General features: G+C 46.8%; 1 long non-coding RNA gene across 2 annotated transcripts in view; it reads right to left on the reverse strand.

The window, feature by feature from the left end:
• LOC105482268 (uncharacterized) overlaps nucleotides 1–22,040 on the reverse strand; it is a 57,710-nt gene that overhangs the window by 13,132 nt on the left and 22,538 nt on the right. For both annotated transcript variants that reach the window (XR_987513.2, XR_987512.2), the window contains exon 2: nucleotides 19,349–19,502. This is a non-coding gene — a long non-coding RNA (uncharacterized lncRNA). The remainder of the gene's footprint in view (nucleotides 1–19,348; nucleotides 19,503–22,040) is intronic.

Below are 22,040 nucleotides of genomic sequence, written 5' to 3' on the forward strand. Positions count from 1 at the left end.
ACTCCTGCACACGGAGGGCCTTATCAGACACGGGACAGAGGCCACAGTATTAGCCTCAAGTGCTCATAGCCTCCTTCACCAAGCCCATCCATTCGGTGCACTGTTGGCCCCAGGGGAGACGAGGCAATATTCTCCCTTCCAGGTCATCTTGGGGCCCAGACCACCAGCCGGAGAAATGATGTGGAGAGAGCAGGCAGGAGCTCCCTTCCAGGTGGGAAACGCAAGGCAGGCAGCCTCCTCTAACGGCGCTGCCGTGGCTGGATTGAAATTGTGCTCACTTCCACTCAAGTGAGCAAAGCACATCTGTGTTGCATATTTTCTACTATTGATCTTTCCTTCCTTAGTCTCCCACCCCATCAGCTCCACTGGACAGCAAGGGAAGGGAAAAGGCCTTTTCAACATGTCCATTCACAGGAAAGCAGTGTCGTAAGTCTTCCGACTGCCTCCTTCCTCACTGCAGCTGTCATGTCAAGTGTATGCTCCTTCTTTGGCCTGTCCCGCCACAAGGGCACCCAGTGGGTGGGATACACATGGAGTTACCATGTCCCCAGGTGGGCGAGGGAGACACAGGTCACAGGTCTGTGGGCAGTCAGTGTAGGCCCTGCTGTCTGGGCCCCTGCTGGCCCCTGCAGCAATGGAGTCCTCTCTGCCAGGCCCAGCTCACCTCTGCTCCTGAACCCTGCACCTGGCATCTCAAGGTCCATGTTGTCTCTGTCAGGCCTGGCATCTTTCTCAGCTGCTGGCATGGCCTTGCTTTGGCTCTCTCATCTATTCTGCAGCCCTGGTGGATAGGGTCACCATGCTCCCTATGGCAAGGCCCCTGGGTGCTTACCCTCACCTAGTGGTTCTGACCTCAGCCCCTCCATCTCTCCTCTGCTACATGGGAACTCCAAGACACCTTCCAAGATACTCAAGGTCAAAACAGACTCATGGTCAATAAATTCTGAGCCTCATCTGTCTACATACACCCACCTGCCATACCATTTATTCTGATGTGGCTGTAGGATGTTTCTGGCAGGACCCCATGCAAGATGGTGTCAGTCTAGGCCCACTGGGTGAAGGGAAAGGGCCTGTTCACTTTTAGCTTTGCTTCCATCCCATTCAATGCCACCCCCTCTTTCAAAAGTCTGCGCTCAGAGTGAGGTTAATGCAGCAGACGGGGTTTGGCTGCTACCTTATTCTCTCCCACAATCCACAAGCCAGACAGAGCCACTTCCCCAGGGTCATGCTCCTCCCTTCCAAAGGGGCTTCTGCCCTGTCCTCTTTCCCAGAATCATAAGGACTGTTGGAGCAAAATGAGAAAGCCAGCTTACAGGTAAGAGAAGAATCCAAAATATTCTAAGGATACTTCCTCCCCTCAAGCTTTCTACTTAATAATAATAATGACATACAGTTGTGGTCATTGTTAAAGAAAAAGGAAACACAGCCATCCATCTCAACATCACTGAATTTAAGTAATCAATGACTATAATAAGAAAGGAATGATTTAGCGGAAATTCTTGTAGTGACAAAATGTTGGAACTAGAAGCTCCAGAATCATATAAAACATTTAGGACCTTTCTATTTTGTAGATGAGAAAGCTGAAATACTGCAAGTTGAAATGACTCATCCTAGGTCCCAGGTCTAGTGAAAAGTGAGGACCAGAAATCACATGTACTGGGCTACCAGCAGTCAGATATAATCAGCCCCCAAATCTCCTGTGGTTCACTATAGATAAAAGAAAAAACAAAACAAACAAAAACAAGGAATATCTGACCAAAACAAGGTACATACACAGCAGGGTTCACTGGGCAAGAACAGATGCAAACCAGAGAGATTTTGAAGAGCCTGGGATCCCTAGACTATTCAGCACTGCTGTGGATTATCCCCTCTAAATACATATGTTAAAGCCCGAGCCCCTAGTGTGATGGTATTTGGAGTTAGGCCTTTGGGAGGTGATAAGGTCACTAAAGTGAAGCCCTCATGAATGACATTAGTGCCTTACAAGAAAAGGCAGCAGAGTGTTTGTTTCCTCTCGCTCTCCCCATGTGAGGTCTGAAATTGTCTACAAACCAGGAAGAGGGCCCCCAGCAGAATCCGACCATGCTGGCACCCTGATCTCAGACTTCCCAGACTCCAGACCGTGTTAAATAAATTTCTGTTGTGTGAGCCACCCAGTCTATGGTAATTTTTTTACAGCAGTCTGAACAAACGAAGACAGGCACTTCAAAGAAAGCATCAATGCCATATTGGGCCATTTATTCAACAAGTTCTTAATAACGGTGTGCTATGTGCCAGGCACCATGGTACATCAAAGCAGAGTCGCAAGGAAGAGTAAAACAGCAATCTGGGAACCGGAGACCACACATTTCAAGAAGCAAATGAAAGAGGCCACCGAGCAAGAGGTTGGGGTAAAGAAAGACAGAAATACAAGGGATAGTCCAGATTCTAAGCACCATGTTTGGCAAACCCCACACCATTTAGAAGACTGCATACAGAATCAACCATCTGCCCCAGGCAAGAAGCTTCTAGGGTGTTTCTTGCTAAGGCAGAAATCTCTCCCAATAAAGAATCCTCAGGAATGTGCCTCGCACACCAGCCCCATCCCGCCAGACCCTTCCTGCTCCCCACCTCATAGACCTCTCTGAGACAACACCTATTTCTCACTTGGCTATTTTTCTGCTGGAAAATAACCACGTGTACCCACCAAAGCAAAGGCTTCTGGTTATGTTACCAGAACACCAGGGGTTTGGCCTAGGTCCTCCGGCTTGCCACACAGCAGAAAGCCAAGCGCTGAGACAATTATTGCCAAGAAAGAAGTCTTTAATCCAGTGCTGCAGCCAAGGCAATGGGAGCCCAGTCTCAAACCCATCTCCCTGACCTACTAAACCTACACCTAGGGGTTTCTATAGTAGGGAAGAAATGTAACAATGTGTAAGAAAACAGGAATTAGGGAGGGCCAGAGAAGCAACCAGGATGAATGAGGGGTCTTCCATCTCATTGTCTGAATGTGATGATCTGGTGAGTTTCAATTCTTTGTCACTTTTTTTGAGAGACCTGAAGGTCATTTCCTGAGGAAGGAACTCAGATAAAACAAATGTAAGGTTTAAGCTTTAAGACCAGAAGGGTCAAGTTCTGTGTTTATGCAAGAAACTATCTATGAGACTATTGGGTTGGTTTCAGTTAGCTAAATGTTCACCTTTCCATTGTCATTATTTGGACAAAAATTTCCTCTTTCTGTTTTCCTCTTCTCCTCCTCTCTACATCTTTTGCCTGTGCAAAGGAAACTTGGAAAATCAGAACACTAAGCACAATTTTTCAACCACCATGATTCTAGCAAAAAGGATTTTCTAATCACAAGAAATCCTCCAAATGAAGATACAAAATTCTTCACTTAAACAAGATTGTGCTTTATAGAGTGGAGGAGATAAACGTGCCATGTAAACCCCTGTAAAGTATTTCTCTTGGTAAAGTATGTTAGATATACAATTGTTATCAGTATTTTATAACAATGAATTGCATTGTAAATGCGACACCTAGAAGGTTTTTAAACTACTCCTTTTAAAAAATTTACATCTTCCTTGTTCCAAAAACGTTTAAGGTGGGGGAAAATCCCATCACTAGTTGTATGTGGTAGTTTCCTTCCATGTCACACTCTCAAGAGTTTAGCAGAGCACTAGATCTGTTGTTCACATTGCATTGATGGCTGGCCCTTAAACAGTTTTAAACTTCGAAGATCCACTTATGGGTGGATTTCCTCCAACTTTGCCACCCCTGAAACAGCAAGACCAACCCTCCTCTTTCTCTTCCTCCTCAGCCTACTCAATATGAGATGATGAGGATGAAGACTTTTATGGTGGTCCACTTCCACTTAATGAACAGTAAATATATTTTCTCTTCCTTACAATTTTCTTAATAATAACACCTTTTCTGTAGCGTACTTTATTGTAAGAATACAGTATTTAACACATAAGATATACGAAATATGTGTTAGTCAACGTTTTATGTTATTGGTAAGGCTTATGGTCAACAGTAAGCTACTAGTAGTTAAGTTTGGGGAAAGTCAAAAGTTATATGTGGATTTTTGATTGTGCAGGAGTTCGGCACCCCTGACTCCCAAGTTGTTTAAGGGTCAACTGCACTTACAATGCTGTCCTGTTTCCTATTTTATTGTCCGTAAGATGGAAAATAGACACATGTTGTAAAATTTTTGTGCCATAATTTCGCTTTTTTCCCTTTTTGGTAATGCCATGATATTTCCATAATTCAGAGAGAATTATGGACTACGTGAATGTCCTGCTACACCACAACACAGGCCTAACCCTTCAGAGAACTCACTCTTTCTTTCCCCGGTCTCACATCTATTGTGATGAGATGATGCAGTGATGGGCATGTCCCCTGTCTGAAGTTCTCAGCCGGAATTTGAGCTCTCCCCATTCAGGCTCAGACAGCTTTCCTGGCTTCTTGGCTCACAGGCCCCATACACTGCATGCCCTGGCTATTCTGATGCCTTATGCTAGTGTCCTATTTTCACTCTTTACTTTCTCTCCACCTCGGGATATTCTTCCCCAAATTATGCCATGAAATCTCCCTCATCCTCCACCTCTCTCCACACTTTCCTGGCATTCAATTTACAGATAATTGTTTCTTTCAGTTACTTGGATTCCTGCCTTGTTGACCCATCTGTATGTGGAATCAGATCTGTCACTTTGCTGCCCGCTCTGCTCCCACTCACACTTGGATCCTGACCAATGCATCCTATCATCAGGTCCCATGAGCCTTGAAAGGCAAACCTTACAGACCCTCATTCTTCAAGCATCCCTTCATTCATCCGACAAATATTTCCTTCGTGCCTAATATGTGCAAGGGCTTCCGTAAGTTGGGGCTGACTCAGGAATAACTTACCGTGTGCTTTTGGTCAGCTTTTTGCTTGGTCTCTTCTTGACTCCAAATTCCTGGCCTATACCTTGTCCCTCATACCTCACACCTGTGACTCAGGCCCTGGGCATTGGACTTATTTTCCTGACATCGCAGAGCTGAATTCCACTATCCTCTCCAGTTCCTCATGATCACTTTCTGCTCCTGGGCTTGCCCCATGGAGCCCTATTCTTGAGTCAACACTAGATGGTTCCCTAGCAGGCCTGCAACCCGCCATCCCTCCATTGCTGCCCTGCCACGCAATAGTCATTTGTTTCTAGATCCACAGTATGTGTGTGTTGTATTGAAAACTAACAATAAAAAATTAAATTAAAAAATTATTGAGAGGAAGCAATTAATCTATTAGTCTAGTTACTGTGTTTTTCCAAGTGTATATTATACAGGAAGCTCTGTTCCTTTCTATTTTGTCTCGGTGAGGTTGCATGATACTATTTCCTGACTTTGACTTTCAACTATTCCTGAGCCTCTTTGGCTTAGCAAATGATTAGGTTTGAGCCAAGCTGAGGCTGTCTCAGAAAGTAACTGAGCATTTCTCAACAAGCCAGTGGGGCACTTTGTTCTCTTTGTTCTTCTTAGATAATTAACACCTGCTCGTTCTGCAGCTCATGCAGTCATGAAATGTTGAGATAGAAGCAGGGGAGGGAAAGATCACCTCGCCCCACTTTCCATCCTATGTCATAATTGAGCTTATTGGGAGGCTGATGGTGACAGAGATTATTTATGTCACAAGGAAGTTCCCTTTTTGGAAGTGTACTTTTGTGTGTGTGTGTGTGTGTGTATGTGTTTTTTTTTTTTTCAACTGAGTCTCTCTCTGTTGCCCAGACTGGAGTGCAATGGCACAATCTCGGCTCACTGCAACCCCAACCTCCACCTCCCAGTTTCAAGTGATTCACCTGCCTTAGCCTCCCAAGTAGCTGGGATTACAGGTACCCCCCACCACGCCTGGCTAATTTTTTATATTGTTAGTAGAGACAGGGTTTCACCATGTTGGCCAACCTGGCCTCAAACTCCTGACCTCAGGTGATCCACCTGCCTCAGCCTCCCAAAGTCCTGGGATTACAGGCGTGCACCACTGCGTTCAGCCGGAAGTGTACTTTTTCAACCTTTCTACTGATGGTGGGTTACATTGGAGCATTGAGCAAGGGACAAATGCCCTGAATGTTCTTGACCCACCAGTCCTTCTCTGTCCAGGGCTCATTGTCACTGATGGAGGGCACAGTAGTGGTCCAGGCAGCCACACCAGCCCAGCCAGCCCCGTGGGACCAAAATGGTACATCCAGACCACCTTGTCCTTCTGTTATAGTGAACCAAGTGATAACTCCCAGGACTTTTCTCCCAACTGTCTTACTACTTGTAGAGTTTGTAAAAAATGTCAGTTTTCCATGAGATGTCCTTCCAGTATGGGAATGATAACTATTATCATAAGTACCAAATAATATAATGCATGTAAAGTGCCTGGCTGTTCTGTATGGTTAAAGAAATTATCATGGTATGATATCGCAAATCACTCAGTTTATTGCCATACAAAGAGGTATTTTTTCTTTTGGGTCACAATGCTTACACATGAGCACATTTCACAGGGAATACCCTCGATTAGATAACGTCCATTTACCACATAGTGAGTGAGCTTCAAAATTATTAAAGTCAAATTGCTCAAGTGGGATGGAAGCAGGCCTCTGTGGAAAGGAGAGTCTAATCAAAGATTGAGGTGTATCTTTACACAAGCAGTTCTCAGAAGAGATGGCATCCAAGAGATGGCAGCAGAGATATGTGACTACTAGAAGGCACCTGGACGCTGGCTAACTTTGTTTTGTCAGAGAAGTGGCTAGTGGAGTGCAGCCTAAGCTTTTGGAGTATCTGTGAAACTCTGGAGTTTCTATGTATTTGAATTTCAGCAGCTAACATGTGCGGTCTCATAATGTATGATGTCACATTCTCAAGACAGCAGGAAAACCCTCCAAGTTCTCCTCACAGCAAAACATGTCACTCACATAGCAAACTACAAAAGTGGAATCATTTCAAAGCTCCATAATACTGGCACAGTATCTGGCACAGAGCGGGCATCTGAGAGGCACTGGGTTTGCAACAAACATTTTAAGAGATCTAAATATCGGCCTTAGGTTTTTTCTCTTCTCTAGCTGTTATTCAAACTAAATTAGTGTCCCCTTATGACACGGATTGGTAAGCAATCCTTCCCCATATTCTAGCATAAACTCTACATATGAACATAGTCTCATCCAACCCCTCAGGCATAAACTGTAAATAAATGAAGTTCTACTTGTGGCTTGTAAAATATATACCCTTTGTCATATCTTTATTTTGAAAAAATATAAACTGTTCCAAAATTTCATTTATTTCCCCAGGTTTTCAAGAAACAATACCTTAATTTGAATTACAGCAGGGAATTAAGGTTTTTGCTTGTTAAATAGTCCAAAGAGAACAGCTTGACTAATACCATATCTTCAAAGACTGTCAGGTGGAGATTTGCCTTGGCTTTTTAGAAGACAGATATATAACTGTTCAGGTGTCTCCAAATGACCAAAATGTCCAAAAGACGCCAAAGAATAAGAATGAAGAGCGTATGAGAAGGCATCTGAAGTGTAAGGAGGCATTCAGCCAGACGCGGTGGCTCATGCCTGTAATCCCAATACTTTGGGAGCCCGAGGCAGGCGGACCACAAGGTCAGGAGACCCAGACCATCTTGGCTAACACGGTGAAACCCCACCTCTACTAAAAATATCAAAAAAAAAAAAAATTGGCCGGGTACGGTGGCGGGCGCCTGTAGTCCCAGCTACTTGGGAGGCTGAGGCAGGAGAATGGCGTGAACCCGGGAGGCGGAGCTTGCAGTGAGCCAAGACGGTGCCACACACTCCAACTTGGGTGACGTAGCCAGACTTCGTCTCAAAAAAAAAAAAAAGGAAGCATTTAAATGACTGTGCTTACTATCTTAAATCAACTCTATTAAGTAATAAATAGTGAAAGTTGCATTGACACTTCCCAAACACAAGTGTATATATGTATATATGAAATATCTACATGTATGTTATATATTATATATTATACAATATTACATATTATATTGTATGTTAAATAATATATATATTATGTTATATTATATACATTAAATATTATATTATATCAAATATTATATTATGTATTTTTTTTTGAGACCGAGTTTCGCTCTTGTTACCCAGGCTGGAGGCAATGGCGTGATCTCCGCCTCCTGGGTTCAAGCTATTTCCTGCCTCAGCCTCTTGAGTAGCTGGGATTACAGGCGCACGTCACCACACCCAGCTAATTTTTGTATTTTTAGTAGAGATGGGGTTTCACCATGTTGGCCAGCATGGTCTCCTGACCTCGTGATCCACCCACCTCAGCCTCCCAAAGTGCTGGAATTACAGGCCTGAGCCACTGCGTCTGGCCCAGCTAAAATATTTTACTCCAGGGTTACAAGAAGGGTAAATTTATTTATTCAAACTTGTAGTGGGTGAGCTCTTTTAAAAGAAGATTTCATTTTAGTCTTCATCTTTCTTCACAGTGATACCTTAGTTTGTACAACATTGTACAGTTTTCAAAGATGCCATCATAGACCCTCAAGCCTTTTAGAACTCTTACAAGTCAGGCTGTTTGACTCCCAATCTGGTACTTGAGCCTCTTCAACACATCCAGCATCTGGATGCTCACTCCCGGAGCCTCTGGCAATCCCGCACCTCCCACAATGGGGAGTCTGTTTCCTTCTAACATAACTCATTCCACATTTATGGCTCTGTACCTCAGAGTCATCTGTAAATATTTTACTCCTACAACACGGAACCGTACATTGTATTGAAAGGAGCTGGGCACATTCCTCAGCCCCCGGGCTCGAAACTCCCTGAGCCTAGTACAAACACATCCCATCCTCCCATCCCACCACATACTGCCATATATCTCTCAAACTCCCTGAGCCCAGTACAAACACCACCTGGAAAGTCTCCGATAAGGAGACAGCCGTTCAAGGTTACTGAAAGCGCGGGAGCCAAAAGAATTTCTTTGTTCCCCTGCAACTTTCGGGCTATAAAAAGCAAACGCTCGCATTGATCGGGGCCCTCTTGTATACTGTGTAAAGGAGGGACCAGGATCGAACTTGTAGTAAAGATCCTTGCCGCTTGGCTTTGACTCTGGACTCTGGTGGTCTTCTTTGGGGAACAAACAGTCTGGGCATAACATCTGGGGGCTCGTCCGGGATTCCCCAAGCCCACCAGACCCCTGGTCAACGGATCTGCTAAGATCGATCTACTGATAGGTGAGCTGGCTCGTCTCCGTTTGTCTGTCTGTGTCTGTGTGTCTGTTCTGAATCTGAATCTGTGACTCGCGAGGTCTGAAACTGAGGCTGGCATAGTCCTGGCGGACGCGCTATAGGACGGCCAGTGGAGACCGGTGGGAGACGTCCCCTGGCTCTCTTCTGATTTAAATTGCGATTTGAGTTGCCGGAGTGCGTTCGCGATCCGGGCAACAGCTGACTCTGACCCCGGTTCCTGGGTGCACGCTTGCGGTCTGAATTGCCCCGGTCCCCGGGTGCGCGCTTGCGGTCTGAATTGCCCCGGTCCCCGGGTGCGCGCTTGCGGTCTGAATTGCCCCGGTCCCCGGGCTCCCGGCTTCTGGCGCCGTGCTCCCGGCCCCGGTCCCCGGCTTCCGGCGCCGCGCTCCCGGCCCCGGTCCCCGGGCTCCCGGCTTCCGGCGCCGCGCTTCTGGCCCCGGTCCCCGGCTTCCGGCGCCGCGCTCCCGGCCCCGGTCCCCGGGCTCCCGGCTTCCGGCGCCGCGCTCCCGGCCCCGGTCCCCGGGCTCCCGGCTTCCGGTGCCGCGCTTCCGGCCCCGGTCCCCGTGCTGCCGAGGCGCGCCTGCGACTAGCTATCATTAATAAGTCAGATCAGATTTCCTCTATAGGGATTCTAACCCACATTCCTTTACAGGAAGAGACACAGAAAGTGAGACTGGGGAGAGGGAGAAAGTGAGAAGGGAAATTGGAAAGAGAAAGGGGAGGAAACGGCAGACGTGGAGAGTCACAGAGAGAGACAGAAAGAAAAAGAGACTGAGTGTGAAGGAGAAAGGACACAGGATGACAGAGAGAAAGAGAGCGCGCGCGAATGAAATAGCAGGAGAGAGCAGGCGGAGGGGAGGCAGCCGGCACTCACCGGCCCGCTGATAGGGAAAATAACTTTGAAGGGCCGGCAGGGTGGATGCGAGGGTGCACTTCGCGGACTAGCCCCCCCCAGCCGCCTGACTCCACGGTGGCTTTACCCCTTCAGGAAATAGGACCCCCAGATGACACAGGAATCCCCAGGCTCCAGTACTGGCCATTCTCCACCAGTGATCTGTATAACTGGAAGACTCAGAGTGCTCGGTTTCCAGACAACCCCAAAGATATACTGGCTTTACTGGATAGTGTCATGTTCACCCACCAGCCCACTTGGGATGATTGTCAGCAGCTCCTCTGAATCTTGTTTACCACGGAGGAGCAAGAGAAAATACAGGTAGAAGCTAGAAAGCTGGTCCCGGGGGACGACGGTCAACTGACTGCCAACCCCGACCTCATAAATGCGACCTTTCCTCTGACCAGGCCGGCGTGGGACTACAACATGGCAGAAGGTAGGGGACGGCTACGCCTTTATCGCCAGACTCTAATGGCAGGTCTCCGGGCAGCTGCTCGCAAGCCCACTAATTTGGCTAAAGTATATTCTATTCTGCAAGAAAAGACAGAGAGCCCAGCCACCTACTTAGAAAGAGTAATGGAAGCTTTTAGACAGTACACCCCCATAGATCCAGAGGCTTCAGGAAGTCAGGCAGCTGTTGTAATGTCTTTCATAAATCAGGCAGCCCCAGATATTAAAAGAAAACTCCAAAAATTAGAAGACTTAGGAGGAAAGCGGATTCAGGACCTCCTTCAGATAGCCCAGCGGGTTTACAATAACAGAGATACTCCAGAGGAAAGGCAATTTAAGGCCACTGAAAAAAATGACCAAGGTCCTGGCAGCAGTGGTACAGAAAGAGCATCTACAGCCAGAGTACACCCAACCCAGGCGGCCCCCCAGGCATAATAATCTGAGAAAAGACCAATGTGCCTACTGCAAGGAGGCTGGCCACTGGGTAAGAGACTGCCCCAAAAAGAAACAACGAGGACAGGGACCCCCCAGGGTCTACACCCGTACTAGTCACTCAAGATGAAGACTAGGGAAGACAGGGTTCGGATCCCCTCCCCGAACCTAGGGTAACTTCACAAGTGGAGGGGTTCCCGGTCCAGTTCTTGGTCGATACGGGGGCACAGCACTCAGTCTTAGTTAAAACTAATGGAAAATTATCCTCCAGGTCCTCGTGGGTACAAGGGGCCACAGGAGTTAAGAAATACCCATGGATAACACAAAGAACAGTAAACCTCGGAGCCAAGAATGTAACCCATTCTTTCCTGGTCATCCCTGAGAGCCCCTGTCCCCTATTAGGGAGAGACCTGCTAACTAAAATGGGAGCACAGATCCATTTCCTCCCTGAGGGGCCCGTCGTGACAAACTCCCACAATCAACCCGTGTCCATCCTGACTATAACCCTAGGAGATGAGTACCGGCTCCACCAGGAGCAAACGGCCCCTGACCAGGACATAGCAACCTGGCTCCAGCCATATCCAGAAGCTTGGGTGGAAACGGGGGGCTTAGGACTAGCAAAACACCGTCCTGCTTTATTTGTTGAACTTAAACCTGGGGCAGACCCCGTGCGGGTACGCCAATACCCGATGCCCCTAGAGGCCAAGAAAGGAATTGCCCCGCATATCCGCCGGCTCCTTGACCAAGGGGTCCCTCGCTCATGCCACTCACCCTGGAATACTCCGTTGTTGCCAGTACGAAAACCTAATAGTGGAGAATACAGACCTGTACAAGACTTAAAAAAAATCAATAAGAGGGTTGTGGACATACATCCAACTGTGCCTAACCCATATACCCTCCTGAGTACCCTAAACCCTAAACATCAATGGTACACTGTTTTAGATTTAAAAGATGCTTTCTTCAGTTTGCCTTTAGCCCCTCAGAGCCAAAAGCTCTTCGCCTTCGAGTGGAATGACCCTGATAGGGGCATAAGTGGCCAACTGACATGGACCAGACTGCCGCAAGGATTCAAAAACTCTCCTACCCTGTTCGATGAGGCCCTCCATGAAGACCTGGGATAACTTTCCTGCCCCCAACGACCTTAAACCCTGCCTCGCTGCTGCCCAACCCGGACCTGGATGCCCCACTCCACGACTGCACTGAGATACTAGCTCAGGTGCACGGAGTTCGAGAAGACCTGCAGGACCGCCCACTTCCTGACGCCGACCTCGTCTGGTTCACTGATGGGAGCAGCTTCATGCATCAGGGCCAGAGGTACGCTGGAGCGGCAGTGACTTCAGAGACTGAGGTAATCTGGGTGGAACCCCTGCCCCCGGGGACATCGGCCCAGAAGGCCGAACTGATAGCGCTCACCCAAGCTCTTACCTTAGGGGCGGGGAAAAAGCTGACGATATATACAGACAGCCGATATGCTTTTGCAACAGCGCATATACATGGGGCCATTTACAGGGAGCGGGGGTTACTGACGGCTGAAGGAAAAGAGATAAAAAAACAAGCAAGAAATCCTAGCCCTGCTAACAGCCCTATGGAGGCCAGAAAAGTTAGCCATTGTGCATTGCCCAGGGCATCAGAAACTAACTACTCCAACTGCTCAAGGCAACTTTCTGGCGGACCAAACTGCAAGAAAGGTGGCGAAGGCTCCCAGCCAACTCCGTGCACTCCAGCTCCCTGACCCGGGCCCCCGGGACTTGCCATATTTCCCTGATTATTCAGAACAAGATCTCCAGTGGATTGACAAGCTTCCCCTGAAACAGATCCAGAATGGGTGGTGGACTGATACTAATGACCAAACCATCCTACCAGAAAAATTAGGAAAACAAGTGTTAAAACACATCCACCGAACCACCCACCTGGGTGCTCGGCGGATGATAGACCTGATCAGACGCTCTAAGCTCAAATTCAGACATACAGCCAAGATGGCCAGCAACATCGTGACAAGTTGCAAAGTCTGCCAGCTTAACAACACCTACCCCCAATCCCAGGCTGCAACGGGAACAAGGCTCAGGGGAACCAGGCCCAGTATCTACTGGGAAGTAGATTTTACTGAGATAAAGCCAGGAAAATACAGGTATCGGTACTTACTTGTCTTTGTAGATACTTTTTCAGGGTGGACTGAAGCATTCCCCACCAAGAAAGAAACTGCTCAGGTTGTAGCAAAGAAAATCCTGGAAGATATCCTCCCCAGGTATGGCTTCCCCATCCAGATAGGGTCAGATAATGGGCCGGCCTTCGTCGCTAAGGTAAGTCAGGATTTGGCTTCCATCCTTGGGGCAAATTGGAAATTACATTGGGCTTACAGGCCCCAGAGTTCAGGACAGGTAGAGAGAATGAATCGGACCTTAAAAGAGACCTTAACTAAATTAACTATAGAGACTGGCGCTAATTGGGTGGTCCTTCTCCCCTACGCTCTGTTCTGGGCCCGTAATACCCCTTACAGACTGGGCCTTACTCCTTATGAAATTATGTATGGCAGACCCCCACCCTTAGTTCCCGGCCTAAAAGATGATCTGCTCAAGCCTGAAACAGAAAAATGTCTCTGAACTCTTATTTTTTTCCCTACAAGCCTTGCAGAAAATTCATCAAGAAATCTGGCCCAAGCTGAAGGAACTATATGAGACCGGTCCCCCGCTGACACCCCATCCATACCAGCCGGGAGACTGGGTCCTGGTCAAGCAACACCGACAAGAGACCCTAGAACCCAGGTGGAAAGGACCACTCCAGGTACTCCTAACCACACCCACCGCCCTAAAGGTAGAAGGCATCGCGTCGTGGATCCACTACACCCACGTCAAGCCAGTGGACCCAACCTCCGACCTCCTGGGACCAATCACGGCGGTGGCTGAGGCACCAGACACGTGGACTGTGGACAGAGCTAGAAACAACCCCTTAAAACTCACCCTGCACCGGCAGCATAGCTCACTGCAAACATGCAGTTAGGTAGTCTAACCCTAACGTTAGTCGCCCTAGTGGCCGCTGGAGAAATCACAAAACCAGCTCATAATCCCTTTGTCTGGAGATTCTGGCTTTATGAAAACCGAACCCACCCCGGACAACCTCATAAGCCCGGGAAATTATTGGTCAGTGCTGATTGCCCCTCCTCAGGGTGCAACAGCCCAATTCTACTAAATTTTACTGGTTTCCAAATAGCCAAACCTATGACACCAACAATATGCTTTGAGTTTGATCAGACTAAATACAATTGTAAACACTATTGGTGGCACCAAAATGCTGGCTGTCCTTATAACTATTGTAACATCCATAGACCCCGTTATTGGGGAGAGAGAAAACAGACCCTAAGTGGCCCTTCCATCGTAGATGGGATAGAGACTTCTCATATACATAAATAGTTAGAGACCCCTGGAACTCCCGCTGGACCACGCCTCAACATGGGGCTGTATACTACTCCCCCTCCTCCACATGGCCTAGCAGTCACCTCTATCTGTGGCGAGGCCTAGTGCAAGTACTGCCCCTGGTCCACGGGAATATACAACGACAAGAAAACAGACTAACACAAGACTTACGTCCTTTCTCCTGGTTAAAGTTATTACAAGAAGGACTAGAACTTGCTAACCTTACAGGACTTCACAGCCTGTCTGGCTGCTTTCTGTGTGCCACTCTAGGGCGTCCACTGCTAACCGCTGTCCCTCTGTCATGGGGATCCTCTACCTTTGCCCAAGCCAACAACCTCCAAAACCTCTCATATGCTCCTATCCTAAACGTGCCCCTATACCTAAACCCCAGTCAGGAGAAGTTTCCCTACTGTTTCTCAGGAACCAATTCCAGCCTCTGCAGCATCACTGCAACGCCCCCTAATATCACCTTAAGGGCTCCATCAGGCATATTCTTCTGGTGTAATGGAACCTTATCTAAAAACCTACCTAGTCCTTCTGTTAATAACCTACTGTGTCTCCCTGTTACATTAGTTCCCCGGTTGACTCTACTAACGGCTGGCGAGTTCCTAGGGTATACCGGTAACTGGACTAGTGCTGTTATTCACCCAGACCCTAGACCAAGACCTGCACGAGCCATATTTCTCCCCCTCATTGCAGGAATCTCCCTCACCGCATCCTTCATTGCGGCCAGACTGGCGGGGGGAGCCCTAGGTCACACCCTCATAGAAAATAACAAGTTGTACCAACAATTTGCCGTTGCTATGGAGGAGTCGGCGGAGTCCCTTGCCTCCCTTCAGCGACAGCTCACGTCCCTAGCTCAGGTAACCTTGCAGAACCGGAGGGCCCTAGACCTACTCACTGCAAAAAAAGGTGGTACATGTATATTTCTAAAAGAAGACTGTTGTTTCTACATAAATGAATCAGGACTTGTAGAGGACCGAGTCCAACAGTTACGCAAGTTAAGCACTGAAGTAAAAACACGGCAGTTTGCTTCAGCTGCAGACCAATGGTGGAATTCCTCTATGTTTTCTCTGTTAGCCCCCTTCCTTGGACCCCTGCTAAGTCTACTATTTCTGCTTACCGTAGGACCTTGTGTTGTTAACAGAATTTTACAATTTGTTAGGGAGAGATTTGACACCATACAACTCATGGTCCTCAGAGCCCAATACCAACCTGTAAACGCTGAAACAGAATCAGACTTATAAGACCCAAGACTGGCTCTAAAGATACCTGAAAAGAAGGGGGGAATGAAAGGAGCTGGGCACATTCCTCAGCCCCCGGGCTCGAAACTCCCTGAGCCCAGTACAAACACCACCTGGAAAGTCTCCGATAAGGAGACAGCCGTTCAAGGTTACTGAAAGCGCGGGAGCCAAAAGAATTTCTTTGTTCCCCTGCAACTTTCGGGCTATAAAAAGCAAACGCTCGCATTGATCGGGGCCCTCTTGTATACTGTGTAAAGGAGGGACCAGGTTCGAACTTGTAATAAAGATCCTTGCCGCTTGGCTTTGACTCTGGACTCTGGTGGTCTTCTTTGGGGAACAAACAGTCTGGGCATAACAGTATTCCTGTAAGATGTTTATAAGACTGATACTGAAATGGGAAAATTCCCTTTTCCCCCTCAGATGGCATGGGATGGGGGTGTGGCTCACTTCTTCATTGCTCAAACCTCTAAGGACATACAGATGGGCAGGCTGTGGGGCTCCAACCCCACAGCAGTGTCTAGGGGTGAATGTGTACAGCTCCTGAAGCCCCAGTGGGCATGTGTTACAGGATGCTCTTTTAGTTTAGCTGTGGATAGACAGCTTGTGTTAGTCAGCTCAGTTACATCCTCTACCTTATTACAAGGACAGAGGGCTTTCTGTATCCCTGGGTTCTTGTGTTGGTATACCAGAAAAATCGGATCACACGTGGCCTTGGAGAATGAGTGCAAGGTTTCATTGAGTGGAAATAGTTCTCAGCAGATGGGTGAGCCAGAAGGGAGATGATTTTCCCCTAGAGTCGGGTCCTTGGTGGCCCAGGCTCTCCTCCGACCGCCCCAGCGAAACTCCATGTCGTTCTACTTCTGCTAGTCGGTGGCCTGCTGGCGTGCCGGTGCCTGTTGGTGCATTCCTCTCGACGTTCAGCTGCCTGTGTCTTCCTTCACGGATGTGTTCCTCTGGAAGTCCAGCTGCCTGTGCATCTGCCTACTGGGGCGGCGGCGGGGGAGCGGTGTTTATAGGCACAGGATGGGCGTGGCAGGTCAGGATGGTCTTGGGCAATGCAACATTTGGGCAGGAAATGCCTATCCTCACCTAGGTACGTGGGGGTGGAGGCTTAGCCAGGGACCACACCCTCCTCTACCCAGCACTTCCCTTCCCAGCTTCTGTACCATTTAAAAGGACCATACTCTTTCCTTCCCAGCACTTCGGTACCAAAATTACTATTTTAAATGAAAAACACAGAAATTTTATTCCAACCTGTACCACTTTTCAGAATAATAAAATGCCACCCAAATTTAGTCATTATGCAAGAAATGTTCTCTAAGGATGAGGAAATGAGGTTTAAACAATGCCAACTTATGCCCAACTATCTCTCAACAGCTGAATCACAAAGCTGAAACCAGAACTCAGATCTGCTATTTCTTAGTAACTCTTTTCAATAGCATCTCATTTTCAATCAATAGGCCTCCAACTCCTTCATAAGACAATATACACATCAAATGATGAGGCTAGTTACAACTAGTGTGGTCTTTTCTCCATTGATGTGACTGGAAATTTTGACTCCAAATAAAGCCTAGACTTCAGCATCTTGTCTCCAAGACAAATCAGATTTTAAAACTTAACGGTTATTTTGATAAAGCAAGCAATAGACTCAGCCTGGTTTAAAATTTAGTACATCACCAGATGTGTCTTTCACCAAAGAGAATGACAGGCATTGTGTAGAAACGACACCTGCCAATTCTTAGAATATCTGATTTCAGTAGTACATTTTTAGCTGAATGGCAATCATGAAATATAAGCTGCATTTGGCTCTCCAAGATTCCAGCATTTGGAGCTAGGTACTGTTGCTTTAAATATTATATAGACATTGAAATTTACATGCCTACCAGCATTAGTATGAATTAGCCTCTTTGAATCATGAATAGCCTTAAAACAAAGCTATGAGCAAAAGGTTAGCAATTTCTAAGTTGCACTTTTGACCACAATGGTTCCAGAAATATTTTTCCTAGGCACTTTTTATTTACCATTAATTATCAAATTACTTTAAATTGACAGTATTTTTAAAGACACTATATAATTCTGTGACTCATGTATCAGCAGGTGCTCACATTACTCAGAGTTTTTCAGTCATGGGAAAGTTAATTATAATAACCTTAATTATTTCTCTGCAACAGTAAAAATGGACCCTGAAAAATACCGCTAGGGGCTTAATGTTTGACACACAGATAAAAATGAGCAGTGATTTTTTGTAAGCCACTGCATTAAATCACATAATTGGACAGAAAAGATTTACGTGCAATTTGTTTTTGCAATTGTATTCTAAGTGGTGTAATTTTTAATTATACACAGAGAGTTCAATGTTCATTCCTTGAATTTTTAAGCTACATTTTTCTTTTCTACCTGCAGCTCCTTTGTTCAGGCTTGCTTCTCTTTTCACATGGATTATTTGAATTCCTAAGTCAACAATAAATTCACAGCTTCCTCAGTTTTACTTGTGCAATGGTAAGATGAAAAACATATAGCTTGGGAAATACAGCACAACTCTGGAAAAAAAGTAATAATCATTTTCTCTAATTAAGAAATGTTTTCAGGCCGGGCGCGGTGGCTCAAGCGTGTAATCCCAGCACTTTGGGAGGCCGAGACGGGCTGATCACGAGGTCAGGAGATCAAGACCATCCTGGCTAATCCGGTGAAACCCCGTCTCTAGTAAAAAAATACAAAAAAATAGCCGGGCGAGGTGGCGAGCGTCTGTAGTCCCAGCTACTCGGGAGGCTGAGGCAGGAGAATGGCATAAACCCGGGAGGCGGAGCTTGCAGTGAGCCGAGATCCGGCCACTGCACTCCAGCCTGGGCGACAGAGCGAGACTCCATCTCAAAAAAAAAAAAAAAAAAAAAAAAAAAAAGAAATGTTTTCAGAATGGTATATGGTTGTTCCTTTCTATCCTTTCTTCTTTAGGCAAAGATCAGCTGCCTTTGATGTCTGACACAATCACATGCATATAGTGTGACAGTTATCAATTCTGTACTTTCCCAGACGTCAGTCCATACTCCCTTGCCTTCATCTCAGTTTTAGTACAGCAGGAAACCCACAGTCATGCTGTGAATGGCTGATGTGGTGGTCGTTGTCCCTCTGCACACCAGTGTGTGGTTTCCTAGCTTGATTTGCCCAGAAATGTGTCAGAGACTGAATAGCAGCTGATGTACAGGGTCCAACCCACATCAGGCTGATTTGGATGAAAACCCAAATGGGCAATCACACTTTCTAGTAGGAAATCTTGCTGGGACATCAACAGTAAGATCTGAAGATATGGCCCGGTGTGGTGGCTCACGCCTGTAATCCCAGCACTTTGGGAGGTCAAGACGAGGGGATCACGAGGTCAGGAGTTTGAGACCAGCCTGGCCAACATGGTGAAATCCTGTTTATACTAAAAATGCAAAAATTAGCTGGGCGTGGTGGCAGGCACCTGTAATCCCAGCTACTCGGGAGGCTAAGGCAGGAGAATCATTTGAACTTGGGAGGTGGAGGCTGCAGTGAGCTGAGATTGCGCCACTGCACTCCAGCCTGGGAGACATGAGTGAAACTCTGTCTCAAAAAAAAAAAAAAATTCTGAAGATATTTGAGGGAGAATGCATACTAGCAATAGTAGTAGTAGCAGCAGCAGCAGTAGTTAACTGACCTAGAGAAATAAAAGACCAATATCTGGACACACCTTTTAGGGGTTGGGCCCCATTTCCACAGTGAACCTTGGAATGAATTGGTCCTCAGCTTTCTTCGTGTCTCTTTTTTCAGACCCTGAGTTGCCTCACTCTTTCTTCTGACTACAATAAGCATTACTTCCTTTCAAGAAGACTGCCAAATCAGCCCTTAGAAAAGACAAAAACAAACATAATTTTGAAAAATCTTAACTGTAAAAATATGCTTCAACTAGGTATTCAAAGTAGTGAAAAACTAGAGAAAATGTGGGAGGTACAGTGGAAAGAGAACAAGCTTCAGAAAGCCACCTCATTATTTGGAATTACACCCCCTGCTCAGAAACACAACCTGATATGGTTTGGCTCTGTGTCCCCACCCAAATCTCATCTCGAGTTGTAATCCCTACATATCAAGGAAGGGACCTGGTGGGAGGTGATTGGATCATGGGGGCGGGTTCCCCCACGCTGTTCTTGTGATAGTGAGGAGGTTCTCATAAGATCTGATGGTTTTAAAAGTGGCTGTTTCCCCTGCTTTCTCTCTCCCTCTCTCTCTCTCTCTCTCTCCTGCCACCATGAGAAGATATACCTTCTTTCCCCTTCACATTCCACCATGATTGTAAGTTTCCTCAGACCTTTCCAACCATGCGGAACTGTGAGTCAATTAAACCTCCTCTCTTGAGAGGCTGAGACAGGCGGATCACGAGGTCAGGAGTTCGAGACCATCCTGGCTAACATGGTGAAACCCCATCTCAACTAAAAAATACAAAAAGTTAGCCGGGCGCAGTGGTGGGCGCTTGTAGTCCCAGCTACTCAGGAGGCTGAGGCAGGAGAATGGCGTGAACCTGGGAGGCGGAGCTTGCAGTGAGCTGAGATCGCGCCACTGCACTCCAGCCTGGGCCACAGAGCCAGACTCCATCTCAAAAAACAAAACAAAACAAAACAAAAAAAACCACCTCTCTATAAATTACCCAATCTCAGGTAGTATCTTTATAGCATAGCAGTGTGAGAACAGACTAATAGAGAGGACTGGAGGCTGAGGCAGGAGAATTGCTTGAGGTTAGGAGTTCAAGACCAGCCTGGGCAATATAGTAAGAGCCTGTATCTACAAACAATACAGAAATTAGCCAGGCATAGTGGTGTGCACCTATAGTCTCAACTACTGAGGAGGTTGAGGCAGGAGGATCACTTGAGCCCATGAGTTTGGAGCTGCAGTGAGCTATGAACGTGTCACTGCACTCTGGTCTGGGTGACAGGGCAAGACCCTGTCTCATTTTATTTATACATATATATATATGCTTATCTGGTCATTTCCCTCAGTTCTTAACACAGAGCTTTAAAACTCCTTGGAATTGCCTGAGTGATGGGAGTATCTTTGTTATGCTAAGGAGGTGACTAGTGGTGACCCTGGATAGCTTCAGGAGGGAGAGCTGGTCCCAGAGAGACCACGTGTGTATTACAGAGCTGGGACTTTCAGCCACCTAACCTTTGGGAAGAAGAGCTGGAGACTGAGTTCAATCATGTGGCCAATGGTTTAATAAAACCCCAATAAAAACTCTGTGCATCAAGGCTGAGAGGAGCCTCTTGGTTGGTGAACTGCTGATGTGCAAGGAGGGCAATTCTCTGAGGAGAGAGCATGGAAGTTCTGCCTCTGGCTCTGTGCTTATCCCTTGTAAAAAAATAAAATAAAATCTTTGGACTCCACACTTGATATGCCAAAGAAAAAAGTTAAGCTCGAGAACTCAAATGAAACAAACAAAAACTGCCACCTTTTGTCCTCAGAGAGCTGTGATTCCACATACTTACTTCACCTGATTTAAATATAGATCTACCGAGGGCAAGATGCTTGCATAACTAACTTTCCCCCACGTCTCTCTTTGGACAGATAAAATGTGGATTCGGTGAGCATTAATCAAAACCTCACAAGAATGTAGCCACTGGCCTCATTGCCTATCTTCCCCTTTCTAGTTTCTTTCATCTTTCCCCTCCTACCCGATCTTTCCCGTTTAAATATTGAAGTCCTCAAAACCCTCTTTGGAAAAGGCACAGGCCACAGATCCTATTGTGATATGTGTTTCTTTTTCCTGGGTGCATCTTTAGCCTTAGCAAAATAACCTCTATACTGATTGATTTTTGTCTCGGACACTTTTTGGTTTACACCCTTATAATAAAACTGTAAGAGGCCAGGCACAGTAGCTCACGCCTGTAATCCCAGCACTTTGGGAGGCCGAGGCAAGTGAATCACAAGGTCAAGAGATGGAGACCATCCTGGCCAACATGGTGAAACCCCATCTCTACTAAAACTACAAAAATTAGCTCGGTCTTGTGTCATGTGCCTGTAGTCCCAGCTACTTGGGAGGCTGGGGCAGGAAAATCACTTGAGCCCAGGAGGCGGAGCTGCAGTGAGAGGAGATCGTCCCACTGCACTCCAGCCTGGCGACAGAGAGAGCCTCAGTCTCAAAAAACAAACAAACAAACAAACAAACTGTAAGAGTAAGTATAATGCTTTTCTGAGTTCTGTGAGGCATTCCTGTGAATTATCCAAACTGAAGGGCTCATCAGTCAGAGGTGTGGGAGGCCCGGGAGGGGCTGGAACTTGCTGCTGGCCTCTGAGGTAAGGGCTGTCTTATGGAAGACTGAACCCTTCACTGTAGGGTCTGATGCTAGCTTTGGATCGTTAGTCAGGATTTAATTGCACCACTCCCAGTTCAA

This window comes from Macaca nemestrina, chromosome 8 (assembly GCF_043159975.1).
Source record: "Macaca nemestrina isolate mMacNem1 chromosome 8, mMacNem.hap1, whole genome shotgun sequence".
Taxonomy (NCBI): domain Eukaryota; kingdom Metazoa; phylum Chordata; class Mammalia; order Primates; family Cercopithecidae; genus Macaca; species Macaca nemestrina.